Source organism: Notamacropus eugenii, chromosome 5, assembly GCF_028372415.1.
Source record: "Notamacropus eugenii isolate mMacEug1 chromosome 5, mMacEug1.pri_v2, whole genome shotgun sequence".
NCBI classification, from domain to species: Eukaryota; Metazoa; Chordata; class Mammalia; order Diprotodontia; family Macropodidae; genus Notamacropus; species Notamacropus eugenii.
The window spans coordinates 13949243-13963507 of record NC_092876.1 but is presented as its reverse complement, the minus strand read 5'-3'; the positions used below and the strand labels follow the sequence as shown (position 1 = coordinate 13963507).

The window sequence follows — 14265 nt, the reverse complement described above, 5'->3', positions numbered from 1 at the left end:
AGGTATTTTACATTTTCTTCTATTTCTTCTTTTGATTTTGTTTGACCGATTTTTGATATCTCATAGTGTCATTAGCTTCCACTTGCCCAATTCTGATTTTTAATTAATTGTTTTCTTCAGTTATCTTCTGTACCTCCTTTTCCACTTAACCAATTCTACCTTTTAAGGAGTTATTTTCTTCAGTGATTTTTTTTCCTCCATTTTGTCACCTGAATTTTTAAAGGCATTGTTCATTTTCCTCTTCTACCTTTCTAATTTGACTTTTAAAATCCTTCTTGAGCTCTTCCAAGAAGACTTTTTGGCCTTGAGACCAGTTCATACTCTCCTTTGAGGTTTCAGATGTGCATTTAGTGACAATGCTGTCCTCTTCTGAATTTTTATTTTGAACTTCTTTGTCCACACAAGAATCTATCGTCTTTGATTTTTTATGCTGTTTATTGGTCAGGGTTTTTGCCTTTTTCTAACTTTTAAAGTTCATCCCTGCTTCTGTGACACAAGGGGCACTGTCCCACACTTCTTGTGCTGGTGGTGAGGGGCCTAGTTACTGCCTTTGTGTGCTGGGGCCTCAGATTCTGGCAGCTACAAGTTGTAGTTTGCCTGGTGCTGAGCTGGAGCTGGAAGTAATAGCTCGTGTGTGCCAATGCTAGGTAGAGTTTTACTGCATTTATCCAGGGTTACAAAGAAGTTCATGGCCTGAGGTGTGGGTGTTGGGGTGGTCTGACCACTGGAGGTCACCTCCTCACCATGGGCTGCACTAGAGCATAGGTAGGCTCAGCCACTGGTGAACACCTGCCTGCTGTGGAAATGGTGGTCCTCCACATTGGTGTCTGCTAGTTCCCCTGGCCATGCGAAGACATGCAAGGGATCCTGGTGTTGGTGTTTGTCTGTTCCACCACCCTTGGGCTCAGGATCTCCTGCTGGTTTGAGGAGGTGGGGGCTTTCTGATGGCTTGCCAAAACTCATCTTGTCCTATACTGATCCCCTTCACCCACAGCAAGAGGAACCTTTCCCATTAATCCCCTAGCCTCACAAGCTAAAAAAAATATTGTGACACTCCATCTTTCTACTGGCTCCACTGTTTCAGTATTTTTCCTGGGGCAGTATTTTCTGGGTTTTTCAAAGTCAGTAAGGGGGGAATGAGAGCATCTTACTACTTACTTCACCATATTGGCTTCTGGAAGTCCTCAAAGGATTTCATTTTTTAAAAAAAGATTTGTATGAACAGATGCAGAGTGAAGAGAGTAGAATTAGGACAACAATTTTTGAACAAATTTGAGAGCTTTTATAGATTAATGAAGAATTAAATAGACAGAACCATGTGAGCATGTTATAAAACGACAGCATTCATTTTAAAACTTACAACTTTGAAAGTTACATAAATTCCTAAAAAGATTGCACCTGTTAAGTGCAACCACTGAGGGTTATAGATTTTTCCAGATATATGAGATTTAGAAGACTTATACTTCTCATGTGGGATCACTTATATCTCTTCTTGCTAGTTTCATTGTTTTTCTGGATGTTCATTCTCCTCTGTAGGCATCGTTCACTTTGGGGGAAAGTGTGAACGTGGAGTTATGAATCTTGTCGTACTTTCCAGCAGAAACCATTTATTCTGCCCTTGTAAATCCTATCCTGTTTTAAATAACTCAGGAAGAGCATGTTATGGTTCTACACTTTCCTCACATTCTATGTGATCCTCTCTTTCATCAAATATTGGATTATTTTCCTTTGTTTTGCGGTGTTCCTAGATGCTTGCATTTGTTTCCTAGGTCTGGAGATCCTATTTATTTCTCCTGTTAATAGTTTTCTCTTGGTTTATCTACTTATGTTCAACGTCTTTGAAGTTTCTTCTTCCTGAGATATTTGGTGGTTTCGTTTTCCCCCCTGTTGTTAATTGTTGAAAGTTGTATGAACTCTGATTAACATCATGAGCATCTAAAACTCATGAAAACTGGTGATGAAACATACTAACCACTTTATAAAGGAGATAGATTTATGAGTAAAAAGTCTCTCCCCTAGACAGATAGATTTGGATGTTAATGTTATGGCGGTATTATCAAACTTCTCTTCCGTGTTTTTTGCTAGTTTACCAACCAAATATTGTGTGCTCTTCTTTCTTTTCGTTGGTTCTTATTGATCTCATTACCTGTCATGGATTCACTAAACAACTCTATGCTGTTGACACCCAAACCTATCTGTCGACCCAAATATCAATCCTAGGATACTGACTCCTACAATACTTTGTTGAAAATGAATTTTTGACATTTCAAGCTCAGTGACCAATAGCCATTTCAAACTCAACATGTCAAAATTCGAGATCACTGTCTTTCTCCACAAATCCATCCCTTTTTCAGAAATTTGTGTTTCTGCTCCAGGCATCACCCTAATTACCCCGGTTCGTCTGAATTGTCACAAGGGCCTCCCTAATTCATGACTTTCTCTCCATCACACCATCTTCCCCACAAATACCAAAAGAAATTTTCTGAAAGCACTGGTCTTGGCATTCTAACTGTCAATAAATTGGAGTAGTGCATCCCCCAACTTGTCTCCATGATCAATATAATAAAAATAACAATTCTACCTAAATTAATTTAATTATTCAGTTCCATACCAATCAAACTATCAAAAATTATTTTCTGGAGCTAGAAAAAAGTAACAAAAGATCCATAATATCAAAGGAATTAATGAAAAGAAATGTAAGTGAAGGTAACCTAGTCATACAAGACCTTAAACTGTATTTTAAAGCAGCAATCATCAAAACTCCTCAGGACTGGCTAAGAAATACAGTAGTGAATAAGTGGAATAGGTTATATACACAAGACACACTAGTCAATGACTATAGTATTGACTGTTTGATAAACCAAAAGACTCCAATTTGGGGGAAAGAATTCACTATTTGAAAAAACTGTTGGGCAAATTGCAAAATAGTATGGCAGAAACTAGACATAAACCAATATCTTAGGTGGCATACAAAGATAAGTTCCAAATGGGTTCATGATTTAGATAAAATGGGTGATACCATTAGTAAAATAGGATTGGAAGGAACAGGTTGCTTGTCAATCAATGAAGAATGGAAGAATTTGTGACCAAACAAGAAACTGAGAATATTATTTATTGTACAATAGATACTTTTGATTGCACTAAATTAAAAAGGTTTTAGACCAGCAGTCAATGAAATCAAGATTAGAAGGGAAGCAGAAAGTGGGGAAACATTTTTACAACCAGTGTCTCTGATAAAGCCTAATTTGTAAAATATGTAGAGAATTCAGTCAAATTTATAAGAATACAAGCCATATACCATGTAATAAATGGTCCAAGAATGTGAACAGGCAGTTTTCAGATGAAAAATTTAAAGCTATCTATAGTCTTATGAAAAACATGCTCTAAACCACTATTGATTAGAGAAATGCAAATTAAATTCACTTCTGAGAAAGCACATCAGACATATCAGATTAGCTAATATGACAGAAAAGAAAAATGATAAATGTTGGAGAAGACGTGGGAAAATTAGTAAACTAATGTCTTGTTGTCAGAGTTGTAAACTGATCCAACCATTCTGGAGAGAAGTTCAGAACTATGCCCAAAGGGCAATCCAACTGTGTATACCCTTTGACCAAGCGATACCACTACTGGGTCTATATTCCAAAGAGATTACAACAAGAGGAAAGGACTTATGTATGCAAAAAATATTTATGGCAGTTCTTTTTGTGACAGCCAAGAACTGGAACTTGAAGGACTGCCCATCACTTGGGGAATAGCTGAACAAGTTGTGGTATATGAATGTAATATGATACTATTGTTCCATAATAAATTATTAGCTGGCCGATTTAATAAAAATCTGGAAAGACTTACATGAACTGATACCGAGTGAAATGAACAGAAACACGAGAACATTGTACACTACAACAGCAATATTGTTCAAATGACCAACTTTGATAGACTTAGCTTTCCTCAGCATTGTAATGATCTAAGACAATTCTAAAAGACTCATGATGTTAAATGTTATGCATATACACAGATAGAACTATGGAGCCTGAATGCAGACTGAAGCATACTATTTTCTCTTTTTATATTTCTTGTGGTGTTTCCTTTTTGTTCTGATTTTCCTTTCACAATTTGACTGATGTGGAAATATGTTCACTATGATTGTACATGCATAGCCTATATCAGATTGCATGGCATCTTGGGGAGAGTAGAGGGGGGAAATTTAGAACTCAGAATCTTATCAAAGTGAATGTTGGAAATTAAATATGAATTAATAGATTATTTTTAAATAATGAAAAGAATGACAGATGAAATATATAAATGTATACCCACTATTGGTTTCTAAAAGAAACACATTAAAAAGAAATGAATATATGAACAAAATAAAAATGAAGTGATAAAGAAGTTACTATGCATTAAGTGAACCCTAAAAAGCAGGAGCTGCAATCATGATATAAGAAATACCAATAATATTTAAAACATAAAAAGGGATCAACAAGAAAACTACATTACATTAAAAGAAACTCATAAAAACAAATACATATCTGTATTACAATTATATTTTCCAAATATTTTAGCATCGAAATTCATAAAAGGAATTCTAATTGAGCTATAGAATCTATGGGAAGCAACAAAATAATGGCAATGGATTTCACTGTTTCTCTCACTTTTGAACACATGAGAAAGTATTTCAAACAAAAGGAAAAAGATAAAATTTTTAAAAATGCTGGGGAAAAAAGTTCAAATACTTATGATGTCTTCTGGATGAAATTCCTAACAAATATGCCTATTTCACAAAAATTCTAGTATATTTATCATCCAGAGGTATTGCAAACACTTGCAAAAGGTAGTAGAAAAGACATTCTTATAGACGATAACAAAAAAAATATAAATTGGTTCAGATCACAAACAAAAGACAAGAGATTCAAATAATGACTTGACAGTGAAATCCTAAATAATGAGGAATCAAAGAATAGATTAGAAAACCAACAATTAAAAGAAAAAGATGATGAAAAATATATATCAAATTGACTGGGATAAAGCTAAATCAGTCTACATGAAAAAAGCATATATCTTCAAATATACATTAACAAAATAGAAAGAGGATTAATTAACTGAATATTCATTAAACATTAGAAATTCAACAAATAAGCAAGTATAAAATCACCACAAAAGAAAACATATAAAAATTAGAGAAAAAGCAAGTAGTAGAAACAAAAAAATCTATAGAAATAAAAATAATACTCAAAGCTGATTCTTTGAAGAGACCATAAATTTGATAAATAGTTAGCCAATCTGGTTAAAGAAGGGAGAGGATAAAATCAAATCAATAAAATAACTGAAATAGCAAGATTATATCACAACGAACTAGAAGAAATAAAAAGAATTATGAGAACCTATTACACACAGTTATATGCTAAGGAAACAGAGAATATATTAAAGAAATAGGAATATAGTAAAAACTATAAACTATCCAAATGAACAAAAAAACTGAGTAAAAGTCTTAAATAATACAGTCTCTGAAAAGAAATTGGAATTAAGTGAGAAGAAAGTCGCAAAGGTGCAATTATTCTTCTAAAAGTAAGTATCTTATATAATGTGGATAGACTAAAACATTTTCCAACAATATTAGAATAGAACAAAGATTACTATTCTCCCCATTATCATGTTATTGTTATGGCAATAGAAAGGAAAAGGAAGTGGAAAGGGAGCTGGGCAAGAGAAGAAAATTAAAGGTGTAAGTATAGACAAAGAGGTGACAAAACTAATCTCACGTGTCAATATGAAGGTATACCTAAATTCTAGGGCATCATTCAAGATATTTAATTAAGAAAATAATGTCAGGAATATTTGAGGGTACAAAATAAATCCAACAAAATAAACCATGCTTCGTTTCTTTTTAATTCATGGCCTAAAACAAGCATTTCCATTACTAGTCCAAACAAAACTATTGCAACTGAAACTGCGAATCTCTATGCACAGTTAGCTATTCTTTTCAAATGTACCACAAAATGTAAATTTCTTTTTTTTCTTTCCTCCCCCTTCAGCTCTAGAAGTGGCTTTCATTAGACAAATTATATACATATATATATATATATATATATATATATATATATATATATATATATATATATATCACATGTGTTTATGTATGTATATATACGTACATACACACTCATACACATATATGTATGTGCATACATGTGTGTGTCCTTTGTAGTTAATTTGGGTATATTTAATAGTCAAAATCATTCTTAAAACAATATTACTATTGCCCTATACAATGTCCTCTTGCTTCTACTTATTTTGCTCTATATTCTTGCAATCCTTTCTATGTTTTTCTACTATCATTAAAATTATCATTTCTTATAGCACAGTAGTATTCCATCCTAATGATATACAAAACCTTTCTTTTTTCCCTAATCACCTTTGAAAATAGACTAAGCAGTGGTATTCCTAGGTTAAAGGGTATAAGTAGCTTAATAATTCTTTGGGCATAATTCCAGAGTGCTTTCCAAAATGGTTGGGTCAATTCTCAAATCCATCAACATTGAATTAGTGCCCCAATTTTTCCACATCTCCTCCAAGATTTGTCACTTTTCCCTTCTACCATTGTAGCTAATCTGGTAGGTGGTCTCAAAGTTATTTTAATCTGCATTTCTCCAGTCAGTAATGATTTAGAGCATTTTTACGTGACAATAAATTGTTTTGATTTGTTCATTGAAAAACTGCATTTTTATATCTTTTGATCATTTATTAGTTGGGGAGCAACTTATATCATATAAATTTTCAAAAAGTTTGTATATATTCTAGGAGAAGACCTTTAATTTGTTAAACTTTCTATATATTTTTCATAATTTTCTGCTTTCTTTCTGATCTTGGCTTCAAATTTATTTGTACAAAATTTTTTAATTGAACATAACTGAAATGATCCATTTTGTACTTAACTTTTCCCTCTATCTCTCAATTACTCATAGATTGTTTGCCTATAAATAAGTCTAAGTAATATATTCCGTGTTCTTCTAATTTTCCTATAAAATATGTCTTTATATCTAAGTCATGGATCCATTTTGACTCTACCTCGGTAAACTGCATAATATATTGGCCAAAGTCCAGTTCCTGTATACTGTTTTCCAGTTTTCCCAACAATTTTTACCAAATAGTAAATTGTTATCCCAAAATCTTCTGCCTTCACACCCATCAAATACAAGGTTATTATGTTTATTTGCTGCTGTAAATTATATGTCTACTTTATTCTATTGATGTGTCTTTCTATTTCTTAGCCATTATCTTATAGTTTTCATAATCACTGCCATATAACAAAGTATGAGATCTAGTACTGCTAAGCTGCCTTCAGGGTATTTTTTTTCCTTTATTCCCTTTGGTATTATTGACTTTTTTTCTCTTTTCCAAATGAATTTCATCTTCTTTCTAATTCAATAAAAATTGTTAGGAAATTTAATAGGAATGATGCTAAATACATAAAATGACTCGTGTAAAATTATCATATTATGCTGCTAGGCCTGTCTACCCGCAAACAATATTTCTCCAATTATTTCAATCTGATTTTATTCATATAAGACTTCTGTATGATTTTATTTGTATAGCTACTTGGTTTGTATTGGCAGATGTACTTCCAAGTATTTTAACCACTCTACAATTATTTTTAAAGGCTATTTTTTTACTATCTTTTCTTGCAGAGTCTTATTTCTGACACATAAGAATGCTAATGATTTTGTGGACTTAATTTATTTCCTGCTACTTTGCTAGCATTATTAATTATTTCAGCTAACTTCTAGTTAAGTCTCTGGAATTTCCAAGTATATCATATTTTCTGTAAAAAGAGATCGTTTTATTACCTCATTCTCTACTCTGATCCTTTCCAATCTCTTTTTTCCCCTCTTATTGCTATTGCTAGGATTTCCAATACAATATTGAATAATATTTCTGATAGTGGATATCCTTGTTTCACACCTTATCTTACTGGAAAAGCTTCTAGTTTGTCATCATTGCAAGTAACACATGCACATTTTAAATAAATGTCATTTTTTATCAATGAAAGGAAAAATCCATTTATACTTTCAAGTGTTTATTAAAAATAAGTGTTGAACTTTATCAAGCTTTTTCTGTATCTATCAATATATTCATATATCTTTCTTTTAAATTTATACATTTCCTTGTGCTAAACCATCCCTGCATTTTGCATAATCTTTGCAGCATATTGCTGTAATCTTTTAGCTAATATTTTATTTAGGATGTTTGCATCCATATTTATTAATTAAACTAGTCTATGTTTCTATTTTTCTGCCTTTACTCTTCCTGATTTAGTTATAAATATCATATTTGTTTCATAAAAGTACTTTGGTGGGATCCCTTCTTTATCTATTATTTCAAAAGAAATTAATATTGGAATTAGTTGATCTTTAAATGTTTGATAGAATTCATTTGTAAATACATCTGGTCCTGGTGTTTTTTCTCAGGATACTCATTTATGGCATGCTCAATTTATTATTCTAAAATAGGTCTAGATATTCTACTTCCTCTTCTGTTAACCTAATGCAATCCATATTTTTTGTAAATATTCTTCTATTACATTTATGTTGTTACATTTCATGGCATATAATTTGGCTAAATAACTCCTTGTAAATGTTTAAATTTTATCATTACTAGTGGTATATTTACCCTTTCATTTTTGATGCGAGTGATTTGGTTTTCTTCTCTCTCTTTAAATCAAATTAACCAATTATTTATTTTATGGGATGTTTTTCATGAAAGCAACTCCAAGCTTTATTTATTAATTCAATGTGTTTTTACTCTCAATTTTATTAATCTCACTTTCAATTTTTAGGATTTTAAAATTAGTGTTTAATTGGTTAATTTGTTCTTTTTCTGTTTTTTTTTTATTTCACACCAAATTAATTAGCCTATTCTTTCCCTATTTAATTCAGATAAAAGAAATTTTGCTCTGTTCTTGTTTTTGTTTTATCCCATAGGCTTTGACATGTCGTCTCGTGGTCATTCCTTCTAATAAAATTATTGATTGTTTTCATGATTTTTTTTTGATGTACTCATTCTTTAAGATTAGGCTGTTTAATCTCCACTTAGTTATTATTCTGTTTCCTTGGTACCTTATTTAATACAATTTTGATTCATTATTATCTGAAAAAGATATTTTTAGTATTTCTGTTTTTCTGCTTTTAACAATAGAAATTTGCATACTTACATATGATCAATTTATGTAAATGTACCATGAATCCCTGACAAAAAGGTTTAATCCTTTCTATTTCCACTTAATTCTCTCCAGATATCCATCATATGTAGCTTATCTAAAGTGATTGCTAATCCCTTGAAAGTTGCTTTCCTTTTATGAATGCAGATCTAAGAACCTATGGTAGCCGGTCCCCCTGTGTATATATTGGGGTGCTTACTGATATTAATGATCTCCCCTGGAGAATAAATTTGCTGTAGGTAGTGGAGCTCCACTGATTTCCTTGTGATACTTTAAGTCTGAAAATGATTGGTGTGTGAGCAAGCACATAAAAAAGCCAATTTGTTCTACTCTCCTTAGTTTGGACTGGCACCTCAACAACCAACTTTTGACATCAAATGCAGAGATTTTTTTTTCTGTTCACATTAAAGAAGTTGATGAAAAACTAGCCAGTACTCCATGGGGTACCAAGATGCCTTTTGGACAACTGATGTCAGTTTGGTGGTACTGGAATTTATGGTTCGGTACATGGAGTAGTTGATCTGCCAACGGAAACCACCTTACTTGGGTCAGTCATGATATTACTGTATCAGTTGCCGATGATTCCAAAAAATGATAGTTTCACAGATGAAAACAGAGTTCTTCCCACTCCTGAGTGTGTTATTTGTCTCTGAGAACAGTGCAGTGGTTGCTGGCCATGACTGCTGCCCACTGTTGTGTAATCACGCTGATCGTGGTTGCTTGACCATATCCAAATTAGACATCAACACAGCATTCAGCACATCATCTTGCATGGAACACTTCCACAACATGGACAAGAGAGCCACGACTAAAGATCACAACACTGCTGTCGACACGCTACACCAAAATAGTATCAGCCAAGCATCTATTTATGAAGTGGACAAGCAAGACTGCCACAGCGTTTGCACCACTGGCATTGATGGAGCAATGACAACTTGGGATTAAAAGATGTTAGAGTCTTCCATCCAGGGGCTATGAATTACAAGAAGCTGCATTTCCATTCTCTAGCATGACAGATACTTGACAGGATGCAGCTCCAGCATTTACATGAAGATGGAAAGGACCCTATCACAAGTTAAAACTGAGAAAATATTTCTTGCAGATGTTTTCTTTTTGTTTTGTTTTGTTTAACATAACTGGTGATTATATTGGTTTAGAAAAATCAGCAGTGATGTCTTTTTGATTGGGTATTTCTCTCCGTTCTTGACCAAAGCTTCTCTTTAAAGAGTTATGTAGTTATTTGTGAGAAGCTGTCACACTAAATCAAGGGGGGATTTTATGTAAATTTTCTGCTAGAAAAAAATTTTAAATACAATAAAAAAGATGTATATTTTTTTCCAATTTTTAACTTATTTCAGTTAGATTGGTTTTATTTGACTTTTTAATTACTTAAATGTATCTCAATTAAATGTTTAATTAAATTACTTAAATGTACTTAAACAATACAAATAAAATATAATCAAGAAATGGCATTTAACTAACATCTTCAAACATTAATAGAAACTAAATGATTTAGTCCCTAAATAATGGATTGTGAAAAGAAAAATAAAATAAACCATATAAAAATAATCTAAAGAAATGAAAATAACGTGATAAAATTCTAAAATTTTCTGATATTCTCATAACAATCCTTAAAGGCAAATGTATATATTGAAACATCTTCATCAATAAAAGAGAGAATGGATGTATCAATGAATTGGTTATGCAACCAAAAAAAGCTACAATGTTCACACAAAGACAGAAATTCTGAAAATCACAAAATAAAAAGAAAAAAGAAAATGATAAAGCTAAAAACTTTTTAAAATATTAAAATAGCAAAGCGTTAATTTTTTAATTTAAAATTTTATTGTATTTGCAACTTATGCAAAAAAACTAGCATTTCCATAATATGGTACAATAAAAACATGATTGCCCATGATGAAAAACCTATTCCCTCCAACAATATAGCAAAGTGATCATGTAAACTTCTTTCTTTTTCTTTTATTCTTCCTTCCTTTCCCCCCACCCTAGAGATGGTTTTCATTACACACAAATATATATGTGTGTGGATGTATGTATGTATGTATGTATGTATGTGTACAAGTATATATACATTTACATATGTGCATGTAAAGTTATTCTATTCATACTTCTCTTAGTTCTATCTCTAGATGCCCATAATTTCTTTCTTCATACAATCTTTATTTTGATTTTGTATATTTATAATAGTTAAAAATAGTAACTCAAAGTTATTCCTTATTTTGACCATTTTCCACATTCATTTTTATAAGCTTTTGAGTTCAAACTTGTATTCTCCCTATCTTTGCTTTCCCCCTCATGACAAAATGGCAAGCAATCTTATACACGTGCAACCATGGAAACACTTTCGTATTAGTCATGTTGTGAAAGAAGATACAGAACAACCCACCAAAAATATGTAAAAATAATATGCTTCGATTGCATTCACACTCTGTAGATCCTTCTCTGCATGTCGAGAGCCTTTTCGATCACGAATCTTTTGGAATTCTCCTGGATAATTGCACTGCTGGATAGACCTAAGTCAATCATACTGGATCATCACATAATTTTGATGTTACTGTGTACAATGTTCTCCTGGTTCTGCTCATTTCACTCAGCATCACTTCATGTAAGTTTTTTTTTTCTGAAATCTACCTGCTTATCATTTCTTATGAAACAATAGTATTCCATTACATTCATGTACCACAGGTTGTTCAGCCATTCATCAATTGATGGGCATCCCCTCAACTTCCAATTCTTGACCATCACAAAAAAGAGTTGATATAAATATTTTTGGAAATGTGGCTCTTTTTCCCTTTTTTCCTAATCTCTTTGTGGTGTATACCCTGTAGTGAAATTGTTGGATCAAAGAGCATGCACAGTTTGATTGCCCTTTGGGCATAGTTCCAAATTGCTTTTCAGAATGGTTGGATCCATTCATACCTCAAACAAAGCATCAGTTTTCCAACTTTCCCACATCTTCCTCAATATGTGTCATTTCCCTTTTCTGTCATCTAAATCAATTTGATAAGAATGATATGGTAGTTCAAAGTTGTTTTAATTTGCATTTCGCTCATCAATATCAATTTAGGGCATTTTTTTCCTGTGACCATAGATAGCTTTAATTTCTTCATCTGAAAACTTTGACCATTTATCAATTGGGGAATGAATTGTGTTCTTATAATTTTAACTCAGTTCTCTATACATTTGAGAAATGAGGGCTATATCAGAAACACTTGCTGTTAACTTTGTTTCCCAGATTTCTCCTTTCTTTCTTATCGTGGTTTCGTTTGTGCAAAAACTTTTTAAAATTTCATTTAATCAAAATTATGCAATTTACATTTCATAATCCTCACTGTCTCCTTTTGGGAATTCATTGTTCTTTACATGTGCTAGAATTCACTTGTAATTCCATCTGACTCTGGAGTTTGCTTGGGTTTTTTTTTTTTCCTATGGGAGTCTATTGATGATTTTTTGAAGTTTTTTTTTTCTGAAATGGGGTTAAATATTTTCTTTCCTCTTTGTTAATCTGGGCAATTTATATATATATATATATATATATATGTAAATATTCATCCATTTTACTTGGATTATCAGATTTGTTCATATACAGTTGGATAAAATAGCGCCTAATTATTGTTTTAATTTCCCCTTCATTGGTGGTGAATTCACCCTTTTCATTTTTGTAACTGGTAATTTTGTTTTCTTTTTTTTTTAACCAAATTAACCAAATATTTATCCAATTTATTCATTGTTTCATATAATCAGTCCTTATTCTTATTTACTAGTACAATAGCTTTTTTAACTTCAATTCTATTAATCTGTCCTTTGATTTTCAAATTTTCTAATTTGTTAGGTAATTAGTGATCTTTAATTTGTTCCTTTTCTAGCATTTGTAGTTTCATGCCTAATTCATTGATCTGGTCTTTCTCTATTTCTTTATATGAGCATTTAAATTTCTTCTAAGAACTGCTTTGGGTGCATGCCATTAATTTTAGTATGTTGTCACCTTATTGTCATTCTGTTTGATGCAATTAATGTTTCTATGTTTTGATGCTTGACCCATTCATTATTTAGGATTAGATTATTTCATTTCCAATCAATTTCTAATCTATCTTTCCATAACCCTTTGTTACATGTAATTATTATTGCAGCATGATCTGAAAAGGATGAATTCAATATGTATGCTTTTCTGCTTTGGAATGCGAGGGTTTTTATGCCATAATGCATGATCAATTCTTGTTTAGGTTCCATTTTTCTCTGAGAAAAAGATGTATTCCTATCAAATTCAATTTTCTCAAGACGTCTACCTATTAAGCTTTTTTTAAAATTCTATTCACTTCCTTAACTTCATTCTTCTTTTTTTGTAGCTAGATTTATCTAGTTCAGGGAGAAGGAAATTGTGGGCCCCCACTACTATAGTTTTGCTATTTCTTCCTAAAACTCACTTAACTTTCCTCTAAGAATTTACATGCTATACCACTTAGTGTACATATGTTTAGTATTTCCATTAGTTCATTGTTTGTGGTACCTTTAAGGAATCTGTCGTTTCCTTCATTTTCTCTTAATGAGATCTATTTTTGATTTGGCTTTGTCTAAGACCAGGAGTGCTATCCCTGTTATTTTTTTTAAATAAATTGAAGCATAGAAAATTCTGCTCCAGCCTTTTACCTTTACTCTATGTGTATCTCCCTACTTCAAATGTGTTTCTTATTTTTAAATAACATATTGTCGTAATGTGGTTTTTAATCCACTCTGCTATCTACTTCTGTTTTTTGGAAGAGTTCATCCCATTCCTATTCACAGTGATGATTACTGTGTATTGCCCTCCCTTTTATTTCCCCCTCCCATTTATATTTTTTCTCTCTTTTCACCCTGTCCACTCTTACCAGTGTTTTGCTTCTGACCATCACCTTCCTCAATCTGCCCTCCCTTCTATCATTCCACTTTCTTTCTTTCCCTTTCTCCTACTACATCTGTCCTCTTTTCTGTCCTTCCTTCATTACACCCTCCTCCCTTTTCTTTCCCCTTTCTCCTCCTAATTCCCTATAGAA

The 14265-nt window shown here is 32.2% G+C and overlaps 1 pseudogene; it reads left to right on the top strand.

Annotated features, from left to right (window-relative positions):
- Positions 1–9425: 9425 nt before the first annotated feature.
- LOC140507338 (actin-related protein 2/3 complex subunit 1A pseudogene) lies at positions 9426–10192 on the top strand (annotated as a pseudogene).
- Positions 10193–14265: the final 4073 nt, after the last annotated feature.